Source organism: Lithobates pipiens, unplaced genomic scaffold (genome assembly GCF_037356315.1).
Source record: "Lithobates pipiens isolate NorthernLeopardFrog02 unplaced genomic scaffold, aLitPip1_a1.2 Scaffold_11, whole genome shotgun sequence".
NCBI classification, from domain to species: Eukaryota; Metazoa; Chordata; class Amphibia; order Anura; family Ranidae; genus Lithobates; species Lithobates pipiens.
The window spans coordinates 6,442,663-6,461,796 of NW_027507696.1; the positions used below are offsets into that span (position 1 = coordinate 6,442,663).

Consider the following 19,134-nt stretch of genomic DNA (forward strand, 5'->3'; position numbering starts at 1 on the left):
TCCGAACAGCCAAAAATTGATAGCACGTTCTCAATTTTCCAGACGGAAAAACTTTCTATCGGTAATTCCGATCGTGTGTGTGCAATTCCTACACGCCAAAAAAATCACGCATGCTCAGATTCAACTACGAGACGGAAGCTATTGGCTACTGGCTGTTGGACTTCCTTTTTCTAGTCCCGTCGTACGTGTTGTACGTCATCACGTTATAAACGATCGGAATTTGATGTGACCGTGTGTAGGCGAGACAGCTTGAGCCGAATTCCGTTGGGAAAACCAATCAGAGCTTTTTCCGGCGAGAATTCTGATCGTGTGTACACGGTATTACTTCAGCTTGACAAAAAAAAATCTGGAAGCTGATTGGACTCTCCTGTTTTAGTAAATCAACCCCCTATGTGTCCATTGCACATTAGAACGATTAGTCTGGATTCACACCTAGGGCATTTTTAGTGCTTTTTGCATTTTGCAGATTTGCACTACAGAACGTGTTCCAAAGGAAACCATGATAAATGGACTGTAGTGCAAAAATGCAAAATGCAAAAAGCACTAAAAATGCCATAGGTGTGAATCCAGCCTTAGAGGCGCATATTTTAATCTCAACGTTTAGAGGCAGGAAAAAAAAAAAACCTTCTGGTTTGTGTTGCTGATTGGAGCTTTTAGGTAGAAAAAAAAAACTCTCCTAAACTCGCCTAAACGTATTCTTCTTCTTATTATTATTATAATACAGAATTTATATAACGATGATGGTTTAACCACTTGCTTACTGGGCACTTAAACCCCCCTCAGTCCCAGACCAATTTTCAGCTTTCAGCGCTGATGCACTTTGAATGACAATTGCGCGGTCATACAACACTGTACACAAATGACATTTTTATCATTTTTTTCCCACAAATAGAGCTTTCTTTTGGTGGTATTTAGTCACAGCTCGGAGTTTTATTTTTTGCTAAACAAACAAAAAAAGATGCAAAAAAAAAAAAAAAAAAATCATGTTTTAATAGTTTGTTATAAAATTTTGCAAACGGGTCATTTTTCTCCTTCATTGAAGTGCGCTGATTAGGCGGCACTGATAGGCTGCATTGGTGGGCACTGATGGGCTGCATTGGTGGGCACTGATGGGCTGCATTGGTGGGCACTGATAGGCTGCACTGGTGGGCACTGATAGGCATAGTTAAGGCGGCACTAATAGGCACAGATAAGGCAGCACCGATGGGCACAGATAAGGCGGCACTGATGGGCAAAGATGGGCACAGATAAGATGGCACGGATGGGTGGCACGGATAAGTGGCACGGATGGGTGGCACGGATGGGCACTGATAGGTACCACAGATAGATGGGACTGATGGGCACTGATAGGTGGCACTGATAGGTGGCTCTGATAGGTGGCACTGCTGGGCACTGATGGGCGGCACTGCTGGGCACTGATGGGCGGCACTGCTGGGCACTGATGGGCGGCACTGGGGTGCAGCACCTTTGAGGCAGATTTTGGGTGGCACTGTGGGTGGCACTGCTGGGTGGCACTGTGGGTGGCACTGTGGGCACTGCTGGGTGGCACTGTGGGCACTGCTGGGTGGCACTGTGGGCACTATGGGCACTGCTGGGTGGCACTGACAGGGGGGCACTTACTTTATTTCAGGATGGCACTGCGGGTGGCAGGTGGGCACTGGCAGGGGGCAGGTGTCCGCTTAACTTGCTGGCCGTGATCGGGACTGATGTCCCGAACACGGCCGCCGGCGATCGGCTTTTTTTTTTTCTCCTCGCGCTGTCAGCGCGAGGAGGAATACTAGCCGATTACCGGCTCCGTTTTATCACATGATCAGCTGTCATTGGCTGACAGCTGATCACGTGATAAGGGGTCGGGATCGACCCCTTACACGGATCGGTGATCAGGCGAGTCTCATGGACTCGCCGATCACAGAGCGCGCCGCGCGCGCCCCTCAGGGGGCGCGCAGGCCGCTCGTATCCGGGACGACGTCAATAGACGTAGTCCCGGAAATGTGGGTCCGCGCTGTTGCCGTCATTTTGCAATAGCGCGGTACCCAAGTGGTTAAACATTGCTTTAGGCTGCATTCACACCTATGCAGTTTTAGGCTCCATGCACACCGGAGCTCATAAACTGCACTTTATTGGAGTTTGAGCGTTTTTTTTTTTAAAAGCCCAAAAACTCCACTCTATGTTGGCTTATGTGTCCATGCACACATGGACGTTTTTTTAGCTTTAATGAGCAGTGGAGTTTATGGGCTTTTTTCTGAACGCCAGAAATTCGCATTCAAAGTGGCGTTTTTCACCGCCAAAAAAACGACAATGCATTGTGGGAGTTTGGAATGCACTGTGGGATTTTTGGAGTGTCCTCTGTGTATTTTTATTGAAAACGCCCATAAACGCTAATAAACGCTAGTACAAAACGCTGTTAAAAGCATGTTTTTTCAACCAGCGTTTTCTGCCAGCAATCTGGCGTCCAGAAAAAAGCTTTTTTGAGCTTCAGTGTGTATGGAGCCTCAGTGCTTTTTGCATTATGCAGATTTATCATGGTTTCCTATGGAACACGTTCTGTAGTGCAAATCTGCAAAATGCAAAAAAGCACTAAAACTGCCATAGGTGTGAATCCAGCCTTACAACATAAGGGCAGACAGTACAGTTACATTACAATTTAATACAGTGAACTATGTACAAAAACGCTCTATATGAGCATTTTTTTTTCATCCATAGGAACTGTCATTTTTTTTTTTTCATCCATGGGAACTGCCATATTTTTTTTCATCCATAGGAACTGTCATTTTTTTTTCATCTATGGGAACTGCCATTTTTTTAAGCCCACTGTGCATGGAGCTTAACTTTATATGTTAGTATCTTGGAGTTCATATTTACTATCCTGCAAACCAGCCAATAGAAGCACCTTAATTGTATTGCTACACTTGCTAGGGGTAGAGTTTTAAGAGATGATTCCGCCGTTTTTTTTTTTTATAAAAGCCAGCAGCAACAAATACTGCAGCTGCTGACTTTTAAAATAAGGACACTTACCCGCCCAGCGCGCCCGCGATGTCGTCACCCAAAGCCGATCTCTCGATCGTCTCTCGGGTGCTGCCGCCGCCATCTTGGGTATGGGAATCAGGAAGTGGAGCCTTTCGGCTTCATTTCCCGGTTCCCTACTGCGCATGCGCGAGTCGCGCTGCGCAATAAGGATGGTCCCCGCTGCCTCTGGGATCTGTGTGTTTCCCAGCAGGCAGCGGGGGACTTTGGGAAAGGGGCGTAGATTCTGTAGAATCTATGCCCCTTTCCGCAGATAGCTATGCCAGAAGTGGGTGCAGATACCTGTACTTTACAGGTACCTGCACCCCCCTCCCCCCTGAAAGGTGCCAATTGTGGCGCCGGAGGGGGGGAGGGTTCCGATGAGCGGAAGGTCCACTTTAGGGTGGACCTGCGCTTTAAGAGCTCTGCATAGATTGTGTCTGGCATTGGCAGCGATTTGCACAGTACAGGTAACTGCAGGAAACACAAAGGCGGCCTTACAGAGAAATATCATTTAAAATAATTAAACTTCACAAGTCTGCTTTAAGATGAAAGTTGAGTATTCCCAAGTAGGTTTCCTTGCACTTTTTCCTTAATGTTTTTTAAGACCCAATACCCTTACCAAACACCCAATCAAAGACAAAATGGTTATTTTATTACCTTTATTTTATTTTTCAAACCTGTCTCCGTCAGTGGAGCTAGATCCAAGATCATCCAGTACATTCTGTAGTTTGTGATGGAGATGGAACACCCAATTTCAGTACAATTTAGACAATATTGTTCCCGGGAACTATAGGTTTTTATTTAGGAGAGCTACTTACCCCCAAGACAGTTGTAATGCATGATGTCAATCTGTGTACACACACATATATTGTATTTACAAGTTAACACACATTGATAAGACGGTACATTTATCACATTCATCTGTTATTATTATTATTCATCTATGTCAGGATTTCTCAACCTTTTAACCCTAGAGGAACCCCAAAAATAATTTTCATGTCTCGACGAACCCTTACTAAAACCAAATCATCAGGGCTCAATCGGAACAATGCTCCTTACATTGGTGGTCAATAGGAAGAATGCCCCCCCTTAAAGTGGTGTTCAGAATGTCACCCTTAAAGTGGTTGTAAACCCTTACAAACCACTTTGACCTACAGGTAAGCCTAGATGAAGGCTTACCTGTAGGTCCAAGAAATATCTCCCAAACCTATACGGTTTAGGAGATATTTGCCCGAAGATGGGCACCGCTATCTACGGCGCATGCGACGTAGACAGCGGCGCGCAGGCGCACTGAGCGGGGCATCGTCGATGACGGCAATGCCGCGAGTCTCGGCTCCCGTGCGCATGCGCGGGAGTGACGTCATCGCTGCTCCGGCGAATCACAGCGCCGGAGCAGCGAGACCCACGGAGACCCACCAAGAAGATGGACGCTCGGAACTACAGGGGACAGCGGTGACTTCGCTGGCTCCTGTGTCAGGTAAGTGACACATAATGGATGCGATGCGATGCATAGTAGTCCATTATGCTTTGCCTTTACAGGGAATGAAAGAGGAAGTAAACCCATCAGGGTTTACTTCCTCTTTAAAGACAGCTAAAAAGATATTTGGTGTCACGCGGCTGGCTTTGCTACGTGGCGCTGAACCTTGAACTCTGTAGGCACCATCAAATAGGTGGTTCATCAGCCACAGCTCAAGGAACCCCCACGGTTCCACTGAACCCTGGATGAGAATGGCAGATCTATGTGATCAGGTCTTTTGGTTAAAAATCTAAAGATGGTGGTACTGTACCAGCACATCTAGTCATTCTGTCATGTGTATAGTATATATATATACATATATATATGTATATATAGGAAACCTATCATTAGGAAATACAGAAGATAACTTTGCAGACCTGCTTCTAAAAACAAAACATTACCTGGCTTTCTAAAAATGTTGTGTCTTAAAAGTCTCTGGGACAAGAACGTAGCCAGCGACATACAAAATAATTAATCTCTCGTACTTGTTCCTAGACAGCGAGAGAATATTGAATGGATAAGCATGCCAGCCAGGGAACTAGTATTTTCAGAATCAGGTCAGAAAGTAGGCTCTCTCAGCACAATATCCCGTTAGGTGTTATTTTTTTGTTTCAGTTTAGTGTGAATACAGTGGCACAACAGGGGCACCTCAATGCACCAGGCTTCTAATACATTCAGTAATACATTTTAACATCTTTTTCCCCCAGACAATCCCTTGAAAAAAAACTGAAAGTCTAGGAAAACCCCTACTAATAAAGTGCATTGGTGGTCAGTGGGAAAAATGCCCCCTTACATTGGTGGATAAAGGGAAGACCCCCTTCCCCCCTTTATGGTGGTGGTCAGAATAGCACCCTTATAGACAGCTTAAGCCTATCAGCCACAGGTCAAGGGTTCATTTACTTAAACTGGAGAGTGTAAAATCTGGTGAAGCTGGGCATGGTAGCCAATCAGCTTCTAACTTCAGCTTGTTCAATTAAGCTTTGACAGTAAAAATCTGGAAGCTGATTGGTTTCTATGCACAGCTACACCAGATTTTGCACTCTCCACTTTTAGTAAATCAACCCTATTGGCACAATTGGCAGAATGATGTGACTATATCTAATTAGTGAACTTGTGCACATTTGTAGAGAGTTGAGCGAAAAAACTCACAAATCCCCGCATTCGCACAAGCTATTCTCCCCGCCATGCTATTGTATTCTGACATCAGGACTCCCCCTGTCAGTATACACTGATCAGCTACAATGGCTGAACAGATGCTGATTTTCCAGCAGGACTGTTTAACAGAAGCAGGTCTAATGACGGGCGTCTATTGAACAGAGAGGGGTACACACAGATCAAAATGTGTCCGTTCCTGCTGAACCGGACAAATTTTGATACATTGTATACTTATATTTATTACCAGTGCCCCTTTAAATTCTGAAGATGTGCTGCCTTCTGCTGGACAGTTAGCATGGCATCTCATGTATAATCTCAATGGAAACACTCAGAGAGACATAGTAGAAGACAATAACTTTGTTTCTTTAATGTAACAAACATTCCATTTACACAGAAGTTTCCCTCATGGGGTTCATCAGTCTCTGTATTTGGCAGAAATTTGTCAAGTACTGGGGTTATACTTTGGCACTAAATTATTATTATTATTATAAAGGATTTACATAGCACCAACAGTTTGCTCAGCGCTTAACAAAATGACAAAAATCTAGTTTCTATGTGTCCTTCCCGCATTTGAGTGTGCCGGGATGGACAGGTGCAGCGTCTTACCCTGCTGTCTGCAGCCAATCAAAGTCTATGGCAGGCTGCGGCTTTAGGGTCCTAAGCGTTCAGTGAAGAATGCCCTGGATGTCCGTCTTCTTTGTTCTGTGCATTCATCCCTAAATACATAGGGCCCTAAATACGGGTACAATTTGGGATCTTCCAGCTGCAGCATGCCATAGATTTTGACAGGTTGCAGGCAGCAGGGTTGGAAGCTGCACCTGTCCATACCAGGCGCACTAAAGCTCCAGGAGGGACAGACAGCAGCAAGATGCCCCATGCGCAAGGGTCCTAAAAGGATAAAAGTCCCAGATCATTATAAGATGTAACGCCACATTGAATACAACAATTCCCTGCCTGCACATTCCTTCCCTCCTGCCCATCCTCTGCATTCTTGCTCATCTCATGCCCATCCCCTACCTTCCTGCGCAGTCCTTGCCTTGCCACTCATTTCTTACCTTCCTGCCCATCCCATGCCCTCTTGCACATGCCTTGTATTCTTGACTATTTCCTGTGCTGCCCATTAGTCATGATTACCCCATTACCCAACAACCCAACTGGCCTTCCCCTGCCCTCCTCTATATTACCTGCCCTCTTGGATATCCTCTACCCTTCTACCAATCCTATGCCCTCCTTTCTAAGTCTAACCCATACTGTGCTGCTCTTCCCGACTTCCTGCACCTCTACTACCCTCCTGCTTGTCCACTGCATTCCTGCCCATCTTCAATTATCCTGTTCATCCTTTGTTTCCTGCCCATGGCCTACCATCCTGTAAATTTCCTACCTCCTGTCTATTCCTTGCTCTCCTACCCATCCAGTGCCTCCCTGCCCATCTTTTACTCTACCCATCCTATGCCCTTCTTATCATACCCTGCTCTCTTTCCTTTATCCTATCTTTTCCCCCATCCTCTTCCCTCCTGCCCTTGCTCTGTCCTCATGGTTATCACAAGCTCCTCTGCCCATCTCCTATCCTTTTGCTGATCCTCCGCCCTCCCCCTGTTCACCCTATGCCTCCAGCCTATTCCCTGCCCATCATCTACTCACTTGCCCATCCTAGCCCTTATATTAATTTTTCCATTCCCCACCCTTCTGCATTTAATCTGTTCCTCCAAGTCATTTTATGCCATCCAACCTATCTTATGCTCTCTTTTCCGGCTCTCACCCTTCCTATTCTATTCCTTTTCTGTACATTCTATGTGCTCCTGCCCATCTTTTATCACCCTTTCCCCCTGCCCATACCCTTGCCTTATGTATAATCCTGGTGGTATAGCTGGCATTTATCTACTCTGGGAGGAAGAGGACTGTTGCTCTTCTAAGTGATGCTGTGTGGCAGGCAGATTTGCCTGATTATGTAAATAACTCCAATATTGATCTTAATGGTAATTTAAATACTGCTCCTGAAGAACATGAATCATTGATGAATATTCCCCGCAAGGTCCCCCAGCGGATGCAAATGAATTGTGGTTGATTTGATTGTCTGTTCAGGCTGTTGCCAGACAAACATTGTAGAATGATAAACTCCCAGCTACTCCACTGCTGCAGGACATTACTCTATCTTCACCAAAATGGACTGATGCTGATATATATATATATATATATATATATATATATATATATATATATATATAGATGCTCAGAACTTCGCTTTATGCAATCTACTATTTTCCTACGAATATAGATCCTCAGAACACTTTCTGTCCTTTCTACCCCTGGCAGATACATATTGATATATTGTACTGATTATTCAATTATGGTTGCATCTATGTGGATCCGTAGAACATTTCTCTGTTCCATTCATCACCTGACAGGTACATATTGATATATTCTACAGGTTATTCCAATACAGTGTGGTCCTATCTATGTAAATCCTCAGAAAATGTCTCTGTCCCATTCACCCCCTGACATATACATAATGATACATTATAGTGTCATAGTTTTTTAGTTAGTAAGGTTGAATAAAGACACCAGTCCATCCAGTTCAACCTGAGTGAGTGTCTACCCCTATCCCTGTACATTGCACACTCACATTGGTCCCTACCCTCAAGGAGCCCACAATCCAAGGTACCCCATTCATATACCATGGCCAATTTTGGACAGAAGCCAATTAACCTACCTGCATGTCTTTGGAGTGTGGGAGGAAACCGGAGTACCTAGAGGAAACCCACGCAGGCACAGGGAGAACATGCAAACTCCACGCAGGTAGTGTCGTGGTTGGGATTCTAACCAGCAACCCTTTTTACTGCTAGGTGAGAGTGCTAACCACTACACTACTGTGCTGCCACATTCTACAGATTATTATATTATTTTTAATTCTTTATTTTATTCCAACAAATATACAGTGTCTCCCTTCCAGGGAGTAATAGGATTGTTCTATTATGACCTTCCTAGAAAACTGCAAACATCACGCTGACCCATCTACTGTCTGACATATGCATATTGATATATAATTGATATATATGGTGTATTATTCCACAACTGTCCTTGATAGAAAACTGCTGTGCACCATACAATATACCTCCCGACAGATACATATTGATATAGTCTGCATCATCTCATTCCATAACCGACCTCCCTAAAGTTCTGCAGAACATTGCACTGTTCATCTAGCCATGCCCACATATCAATATATAGATTCTCATAAAACATCCCCAGCTCTGAACCAGCTCTGAACCACATTTTCACAAATACTATATGTGCGGCTTCCTTATCGATTTCTGTAATATACAGCCAGTACCCAGTGCTGTGTTTTATTGGCAGCCTCCTGCAGCAGATGCAGCTTTTTTTGCAAGATTAAAGAGCAGTTCTTGAATTAGCCGATTAGAGTTCATAGAATCCACATCACAAAGAAAGTCTAGAAGTTTCATCTCCAGGGCTTGTCTGTTCTCTGTCCCCATAGAATGCCACCAAGAAGGGAGCCTGGGAGCATCCCAGAGACTGCGGGAGGTTGAGGTCCACCTAGGCAGGGACCCTCCTGGTCAGCATCACCGGGTGTCAAGTGGTCAATGAATGCAGAGTGCAGGGAGGAGGTCAGGTGAAAACTCTTCTTCTGTGATGTCACGGAATTCTGCCCTCTGTCCAATGGGAAAAAAGGAGGGGGGGCCTTCCCATGGTATGTGTGTGTGTGTGTGTGTGGGGGGGGGGGGGGAGCCCCCCCTGGACTCCTGTCACTTTCCCATTACACATCAATGTAGGTCTTAGCTCTATGGAATAAGTACAAGCTGCAGCCACAAAACCCCAGCCAGCTTGGACTCTAAACTTCCACTGCTAGTCTGTCTGTTTCCCTTGGGCCAAGAGAGAAAAGCTTCCAATTTTCCCCTGTCACTTGGAATCAAAGTGAGTACCCAAAATATGAATACTTTCCTAAATGCACTAAGGGATTCGTTTGTATTCTGCATGTGATCAGCTGCAACTTGTACCTTGTATATCCCCAGCTTACTCCCAGCAACAAAAGGGTTAACAAAATGGGTAGAAGTCCTTCACCACTAAAACTGAGATATTTGACATTTTTTTGGTGCTCAGGCCTGCTGTATGTTAGCTGACATTTCTGACAACAGGCAGCACCACACTGACATTCCCCAGCTCTGGGGGGGTCACTGGACAGGAAGTCATCCGTGTGTTGGCAAATGTCTTCTCTTTGAAATGACAACTTCATTTTAATTTCCTCCTGTAACCTTTACAAAATGTTATTTTATGTGAAACTGTTTTGTATGGCTGTCCATAAAGGGAAACTGCTGTGCAGCTCAGAGAGAAAGAATGCTGGGACTTGTAGTTCCACAGCTGATGGCAGTGGAGGTGGAAGGAGCATTCACTGTACACAGGATTGTTTCCTCTGCCAAGCCTGTCTTACTTGACAAAGGACTCCACCTAGTGGGCAGGCAAGTCATGATAGGTCAGTCGTTGTATAGGTTTATTGGTGCATTGTATTATAATGTTATTGTTTAAATGGATGAGGGGATTTAATTCTTTGAAAAAGTTAAATGCCTGTTTAATTTTAACTTGGGGGAATTTCATAACTGCAAGGATATCCCACACTGAAAATATATTGTATTACCATAATCTTTTATTATACAATTGTATAGCTTTGCTATATGCCACAATGCTTTACAAAGAACACGTGACTGTCACTTCAGTCCCTACGCCAGAGGAGCTTACGCTCTAATTCCCCTCTTATCTTTTTTTTTTGTATTAAAAAAATGTTCTATGTTATTTGGGAAAAAAGCTGTTGTCTTTATCTGCTTTTTGTTTTTATATATTCATTTTATTTTGCTAAAAAATTTTTTATATGTAAATATGTTTTTATTAATAAGCTGTATGTTTGTAAGTTTTTTATTTTATTTAACAAAATGTTTTTGTTAAACACACACTATTATTTCACAACTATTTACAGTAGTTCTGGCATATTAGTAGTGCTGTACAGCTAACATAGTGGCATTTACATCAGTACCAGAGAAGCTTACACTCTAATGCCCCACCACAGTCACGCACTATTATTATATTATTATTGTTGTTTTTCATTTATATACAGTAGCTCTGATATATACTGCAGCACTGTAAATAGACCATTGTGCCATTCACAGCCATTTGTACCAAAGGAGCTTACACTCCAATATTCAAGTCAAATACTATTATAATCATTTATAAACAGTATCTCTGACATATACTTTGGTGCTGTACAAGAGAACACTGTGCCATTCACATATGTCTCTGCACCATAGGAGCTCACATTCTAATATCCCACCACAGTTACACAACATTTTTAAAATACTGTACATTTTTATACAGTAGCTCCAACATATACTGCAGTGCTGTACATAGAACATTGTGCCCTTCACCGATGTCTCCGCACCAGAGGAGCTTACATTCTAATGCCCCCACCACAGTCACAAGTTCTTATTATAATGCATTTATGCAGTATACAGTGGCTCCAACATATACTGCAGTGCTGTACAGAGAACATTGTGTCATTCTCATCCTTCTCTGTGCCAGAGGAGCTCACACTCTAATGCACACAATTATTATTCAGTTATATAGATCTGACATATTTCACTGTATGGCACAGAGAACGCTGAACCATTCACATCGCTTTTTGCACTAAAAGTGCTTACACTCTAATACTCCCACCACAGTCATATACTATGAAATATTCGTATAGCTCTGCCATACTCCACAGTGCTGTACAGAGAATGTTGTATTAGTCACACCAGAGAAGCTTACATTCTAATCTCCCCACCCCAGTCACACACTATTATAATTATTTGTATAGCTCTGTCATACCATACATCACAGGGGTCATTGCCTATTGCCCCCAACCCAGACATCCTCTCTGTAACCAGATTAGCAGTAGTAGTATCGTTTTGGGTTGTGGTAGAAAACTTCCACCAACACTGGAAAACAGAAAAAGCCCATCCAGACAGAAACCTCATGGGAAGTGACCCCAGCACTGTAAGGTGCTACTCACATACTTTTCCGCTTTAATTCCATGAATACTTTCCAAACCCATCCCTCCCTGAGTGTCCCCATCCCTCCCTGAGTGTCCCCATTGCTCCCTGCATGTCCCCATCCCTCCCTGAGTGTCCCCATTGCTCCCTGCATGTCCCCATCCCTTCCTGAGAGTCCTCATCCCTCCCTGAGTGTCCCCATTGCTCCCTGCGTGTCCCCATCCCTCCCTGAGTGTCCCCATTGCTCCCTGCGTGTCCCCATTGCTCCCTGCGTGTCCCCATCCCTCCCTGAGAGTCCTCATCCCTCCCTGAGTGTCCCTATCCCTTCCTGAGTGTCCCTATCCCTTCCTGAGTGTCCCCATCCCTCCCTGAGTGTCCCCATCCCTCCCTGAGTGTCCCCATCCCTCCTTGAGTGTCCCCATCACTCCCTAAGTGCCCCCATTGCTCTGGGAGTGTTCCCATCCTTCCTTGAGTGTCCCCATCCCTCCCTGAGTGTCCCCATACCTCCTTAAGTGTCTCCATACCTCCCTGCATGTCCCCATTGCTCCAGGAGTGTCCCCATCACTCCCTGAGTGTCTCCATCACTCCTTGAGTGTCCCCATCCCTCCCTGAGTGTCCCCATCCCTCCTTGAGTGTCCTCATACCTCCCTGAGTGTCTCCATCCCTCCTTGAGTGTCCCCATCCCTCTCTGAGTGTCCCCATCCCTCCCTGAGTGTCCCCATCCCTCCTTGAGTGTCCTCATACCTCCCTGAGTGTCTCCATCCCTCCTTGAGTGTCCCCATCCCTCTCTGAGTGTCCCCATCCCTCTCTGAGTGCCCCCATTGCTCCCTGAGTGTCCCCATCCCTCCTTGAGTGTCCCCATCCCTCCTTGAGTGTCCCCATCCCTCCCTGAATGTCCCCATACCTCCCTGAATGTCCTCATCCCTCCCTGAGTGTCCCCATCCCTCCTTGAGTGTCCCTATCCCTCCTTGAGTGTCCCCATCCCTCCCTGAGTGTCCCCATCCCTCCTTGAGTGTCCCCATCCCTCCTTGAGTGTCCCCATCCCTCCCTGAGTGTCCCCATCCCTCCTTGAGTGTCCCCATCCCTCCCTGAGTGTCCCCATACCTCCCTGCATGTCCCCATCCCTCCTTGAGTGTCCCTATCCCTCCTTGAGTGTCCCAATCACTCCCTGAGTGTCCCCATCCCTCCTTGAGTGTCCCCATCCCTCCCTGAGTGTCCCCATCCCTCCTTGAGTGTCACCATCGCTACCTGAGTGTCCCCATCCCTCCCTGCATGTCCCCATCCCTCCCTGAGTGTCCCCATCCCTCCTTGAGTGTCCCAATCACTCCCTGAGTGTCCCCATCCCTCCTTGAGTGTCCCCATCCCTCCTTGAGTGTCCCCATTCCTCCCTGAGTGTCCCCATCCCTCCTTGAGTGTCCCTATCCCTCCTTGAGTGTCCCAATCACTCCCTGAGTGTCCCCATCCCTCCTTGAGTGTCCCCATCCCTCCTTGAGTGTCACCATCGCTACCTGAGTGTCCCCATACCTCCCTGCATGTCCCCATCGCTACCTGAGTGTCACCATCCCTCCCTGAGTGTCCCCATCCCTCCTTGAGTGTCACCATCGCTACCTGAGTGTCCCCATCCCTCCCTGAGTGTCCCCATCCCTCCTTGAGTGTCCCCATCCCTCCCTGAGTGTCCCCATCCCTCCCTGACTGTCCCCATCCCTCCCTGAGTGTCCCCATCCCTCCTTGAGTGTCACCATCGCTACCTGAGTGTCCCCATCCCTCCCTGACTGTCCCCATCCCTCCCTGACTGTCCCCATCCCTCCCTGAGTGTCCCCATACCTCCAAATCATTCACAAGGAACTTGTATTAAATGTGTCTCCTCCCAGATCCCTGTTCAGTGTAGTAGTGATGTCATGGGGAAGGCCTTTGTTTCCAGTCCTACAAGTCAGCAATTATTGTGTATGTGAAAAGCTCTAACAAGCAGTGTCACATTGCACTTGTGTGTTTGGGGACTCCACTGACCTTTTGCAGCAGATGGAAAAAACAGGGGGGGGTTAACCCCTTCACTTCCTGCCCTGGTTGATCTCACTCAGGTTAATCATAGTCAGCTGGATCAAATGTTGTGGTTATGATTTCTTTCCTACAGCACAGTAATGGGAAGCAGAGATGAGGATTTATCACGAAGGTTAGACAGTGGGATATATTTAGAGCTTTAGATAAAATTCAGGTTTCTGCGAGGAATTCTGGTACTGTGGGGGCTGGGCCTGTAAAAGTTTCTTACAATGTTTGTATAGTGTGTTCATTTTAAAACACTTATTTTTTTTTTGACACACAATATAATGTTTATGTGCAATTATTACTGTTTTGAGGATTTGATATGTACTTAAAGGCAGCATTCATATGTATATCATGCTCCCCTGTAGTGAGGTGAAGATGTGCTGTAAACCTATAGCAACCAATCAGTGAGCAGTATTACTGTACAGTAATCTCTAGCAACCAATCAATAAGCAGAAATCATGTGCTGTAACCTCTAGCAACTAATCAGCGAGCCTTAATGCGTGCTGTAGCCTCTAGCAACCAGTCAGTAAGCAGCAATGATATGCTGAAACCTCTGGCAACCAATCGCAATCGTTGCCTGATCTCATACAGTAAACTGATTTTAAGTCTAGCTGCTATTTATTATAGGTCTCAGAGCAGCTGAAGAGCGAAACTGCATGGGGGGGGGGGGGGGGGGCACATTTTTTTTTTGCTCAGGGTCCAATCAATATGAAAGATGGCCCTGTGTACAGTCATGTTGGAACAGGAAGGGGCTGACCCCAAACTGTTCCCACAAAGTTGGGTGCATGAAGATGTCCAAAATGTCTTGGTATGCTGACTCCTTAAGCCCTTGTACACACGGTCAGACATTCCGACAACCAAATCCGTCGGATTTTGTCCGACGGATTTCGTCCGAAACTGTTGCATACACACAGTCGGACAAAGTTGTCGGAAAATCCGATCGTTCAGAACGTGATGACGTTATTTCGTTATGACGGGACTAAGTTCAGGCTAGTAGCCAAAAGCTTTGGTCTAGGAATTTGATCTGAGCATGCGTGGCACTTTGTCCGATCGGAATTCTCTACACATGATCGGACAAAGTCCGATCGGATCATGTTGTTGGAAAATTTTACCGACAAGTTGGAAAACTTGGTCCGTCGGATACTCCGACGGCAACAGTCCGATGAAGACCACACACAGTCGGATTATCCGACAAAACGGTCCGATCGGACACATTCCATCGGAATCTCCGACCGTGTGTACAAGGGCTAAGAGTTCCCTTCACTGGAACTAAGTGATGTTTTTAGCGGTATTCTTTAATGGCAATACAGTACAGAAATCCATAAACAAAAAGTCTTTCCGTCACCATCACAGGCCTAATATGTTTTTGATAAATTCCGGGAACTTTCATACATCTATCTATGTGTGTAATGAAACCCTCTTTTGCATCAATCAAATTATGGCGAATGATGCGTTACGTTGTTCGGCCTGTTGGGACTTTGCGAATTGTTCTGGAACGAGGCTGTTAATCTGTGTTCCAGCTGTCACTTCCTGTATTAGCGGCACTGTGCGGCGCTCTCCTGTGACTACATTATAAAGTAAAGTGGTTTGACCCCTGACAAAATCACTTGTGACAGAGCTTTGTGGAGAACGGTGAACCATTCACATCGTTCTTCAGACAAGGCTGGCTTCAAAGACACCTTGCAATTATCGAGGCCCATCTAGCATTGCTCCTAGTGAGACCTAATTGCCTCTATTGATCTGCAAGTGCATTTAAGTTGTACCCGTCACTCGGCGTGGAAAACTCTCCAGCTTATTGCCGAAAGGCTGAAATGTAATTTATACGTGCACACCTTTCATTGGAAATGTCAGCTGTAAAAGTTCCCATCCTTGTGTATGGATTGCTGAAGCATTATACAATTAGATAATCATCCAGGGAAGAGCAGTGACCCTAAATTACCTTATGACCGGTTCTGAGCCAATCAGTATGCAGTGCATGCTGGGAACTGAAATTCTTCTTCTAGATTAGAATATAAGATCTCGCCTTCCCTGGCTCACTTCTCTCACTTCTTTAAGTGGCAAAAATGTACTGTATAAATACATTGACATAGTAAGTTTCGTCATTTCTGATGTCATGAAGGGCTGGCTCTTCCTTTAAAAAAATGCTAGTTTCCTGGCTTATCCAGTGTCTTCCATATCTATGAGTTTAGTTCCCGCTTTAGGCTGCTGTGTCCCTAGTTCATTTCAGCCCTGGTTCACACTGATGCAATGTGGGAAATGCACAAGATTCACTGCGTTTCCCTGAATGGCATTGCATAGCGATTGCACAGCGTCTATGCGATCTGCTGCGGGTGTTAAAGTTAGATTAACGCAGTGTTTCTCAATTCCAGTCCTCATGGCCCACTAACAGGTCATGTTTTCAGGATTTCCCTCAGATGAAACAGCTGGGGTAATTACTAAGGCAGTGAAACTGATCAAATCACCTGTGCAAAATAATGGAAAGCCTGAAAACATGACCTGTTAGTGGGCCATGAGGACTGGAATTGAGAAACACTGGATTAACGACACTCTAAAACAGATCACAAAACGCAGTGCAATTGTCAGACTCGCATTGCATGGGTGTGAGCACCCATGCAGAGCGATTCAGGTGCGGGAAAAAAAAGGGTCCTGTACCGTTTTGGTGCAGATGTGATGCGATTTGAGCCATACAAAATGTATGGCTGAAATTGCACTGCACAGACATCAAATCGCACCACAAAGACATCGCATGTGATGTGCACAGGAATGCGGTGCAATTCTTGTGTGAATCACTTGCTGTGTTTTCCGCATGCACTAGTGTGAACGCAAGCTCACTGTTTCTTTGCAGCTAGGCAGTAGCCTGACTGAGCTTTGTTCATATTTTCTGGCTCGCTTGGTTTCTCCTAAATTTGGAGCATTGATTATTTCTGCCTGCTGCTGTTGAATTGTCTTCTGTCATTAGTTATTGGCTAAGGCAAATAAATATTCATTAAAATATAAGTGCAGCGCTAGTGTATTAAAGAGGAAGTAAACCCTGATGGGTTTACTTCCTCTTTGATTCCCTGCAAAGGTAAAGAATAATGGACTACTGTGCATCACATAGAGCCCATTATGTGTCACTTACCTGACACAGGAGCCAGCGAAGTCACCGCTGTCCCCTGTAGTCCGGAGCCTCTATCTTCTCGGTGGGTCACGCTGCTCCGCCGCTGTCATTCGGCGAAGCTGTCACTCCCGCGCATGTGCACGGGAGCCGCCACTCGCGGCATATCGCCATTGACAGCGGCGCGCTCGGTGCGCCTGCGCGCCGCTGCCTACGGCGCATGCGCCGTAGACAGCGGTGCATGTCTTTCGGCAAATATCTCCTAAACCGTGTAGGTTTAGGAGATATTTCTTGGACCTACAGGTAAGCCTTAACCTAGGCTTACCTGTAGGTCAAAGTTGGTTGTAAGGGTTTACAACCACTTTAAGCATTAATGGAGACCATGTCATAAAAATAGGGCTGTGGAAAGTAAAGATTTATTCCTCTATTAATCGTAAATCTTTTTGATCGATCAAAAATAAGCGCTTAGATCTTTTCTTTCTACCCATGACCTGGCGTCCTTGCTGAGATCTAAGGAGACGTGAGAGAAGTTTATGGTCCGTGTTAACCCTTTTGATACCCGCTTGCATTACCACCTGTTTGCACAGGGGTCCATGCCATAAGGTGAGAGGGATTAGTTAGACGGGAGGTGGAGGGATTGTCACGCTACTGTGGAAAAAAAAATGACTTACGTCAATGCTACAGTTTGAATTTAAGATGTATTTGTGTGAACTGTGAAGTTAAGTCATGGATTGTGGAAACTAACTAGTGTCGGGTGATTGTATATAGTGTATACCACATTTACCACTGACTAATGCAGAGTTGCAATGCAAGGAGATCAGCTAAAAGTAGTTGGATCTGTATGTGCGTTATAATTAATCGAAATTAGTCGATTAAAAAAAAAAAAAACATTTGATTAATCGAACATGAAAATTTGAATCAGTAACAGCCCTACATAAAAAGATAAAAAAATTGTAAAACAGGGATTTGGTGAATGTTCCACACGAAGGGTGCTCATACAAATCCATCACCAGTAACAGAGACACACATTGACCCTTACCTAAAATGTGGACCACTTAGTCAAAAGCAGTCAAAAATACTTCATGGTAATCAGGACAGGGTTTCAAATGGAGGAACAGGCAAGAAGACACCTCATTGCGTAGCATGTCAATGGTAACATTTATTTTTTTTTAAAAGGAAGGTAAGGTACTCACAAACAATGTAGTTTAAAATTGCATATGAATCCATATATCAGTGAGAATGTTTACAACCAGCAAGATGGCCGACTACCAGATGTGGCGACGCTACGTGAGCAGGCTCCACCCGGATTGCTCACATAGGGTCAAGGGCCTGGAATCTACATAAGAAAGATCCATATAACCTTTAACAACAAACAATGGCGACTCTCACAGAGTCATTGTAATCTGTTTGAATACCTCTAAAGGGCCAACAGCAATATTAACTACTAGAAGATCTGCCCTTTCTTGCTATATTTGGACATCCTGCACCCCTAACCCTCTATCTTTGAGCAAATAAATTCAAGAACGGACTTGACAGGGGGTCAACTTTTCTCTCCCCCCCCCACCCCCACCCCGACAATAAGCGAAGGATTCCACCCATAGATGGTAAATGTTAGCATGTCACACCATCTAGGGCAGTGATGGCGAACCTTGGCACCCCAGATGTTTTGGAACTACATTTCCCAAGATGCTCATGCGCTCTGCAGTGTGGTTGAGCATCATGGGAAATGTAGTTCCAAAACATCTGGGGTGCCAAGGTTCGCCATCACTGATCTAGGGCATGGGTGCTCAACCTTGTGGCCATCCAGTTGTTGCAGAACTATAAGTCCCATCATGCCTTTGCCTTTGGGAGTCATGCTTTTAACTGTCAGCCTTGCAATGCGCCATGGGACTTGTAGTTCTGCAACAGAGGGAGGGCTACAGTTGGGCACCAATGATCTAGGAGGTGTGAGAGTACGGATCCCTGTCCTAGTGATTGTCACCAAGGATTCTGAAATAGGCAAGTTGAGAGGCTCCAGGAGGATTATTTAATTTGGAGGAGATTGTTTTATCAGTTTCCTCTGTGGTTGGTAAAATCCAGTTGGGGACCTGGAGCCTTTAAACCTGCCTATTTGAGAATCCCAGTGACAATCACTAGGACAGGGATCCGTACTGTCTCAGAGGGTTACCCACAACTACTCAGAGAGGAACTGGCCTGAATTTCAATCAGTATGGGGTTGTTCCCACTTCATGTAGAAGTTGATCTTTTGTCGAATGGTCAAGTTGAAAAACTTATGTCAATCA

General features: G+C 45.3%; 1 protein-coding gene across 3 annotated transcripts in view; it reads left to right on the forward strand.

Moving 5' to 3' along the window:
* EGFL7 (EGF like domain multiple 7) overlaps positions 1-19,134 on the forward strand; it is an 82,034-nt gene that overhangs the window by 7,763 nt on the left and 55,137 nt on the right. Inside the window, exon 1 of one of the 3 annotated variants that reach the window (XM_077468285.1) lies at positions 9,509-9,607. The exons of the other annotated variants lie outside the window; for them this stretch is intronic. The gene's annotated coding sequence lies outside the window, so the exon portion shown is untranslated. Of the gene's footprint in view, positions 1-9,508; positions 9,608-19,134 lie in introns of those variants that run through there. 3 annotated transcript variants of the gene reach the window in all.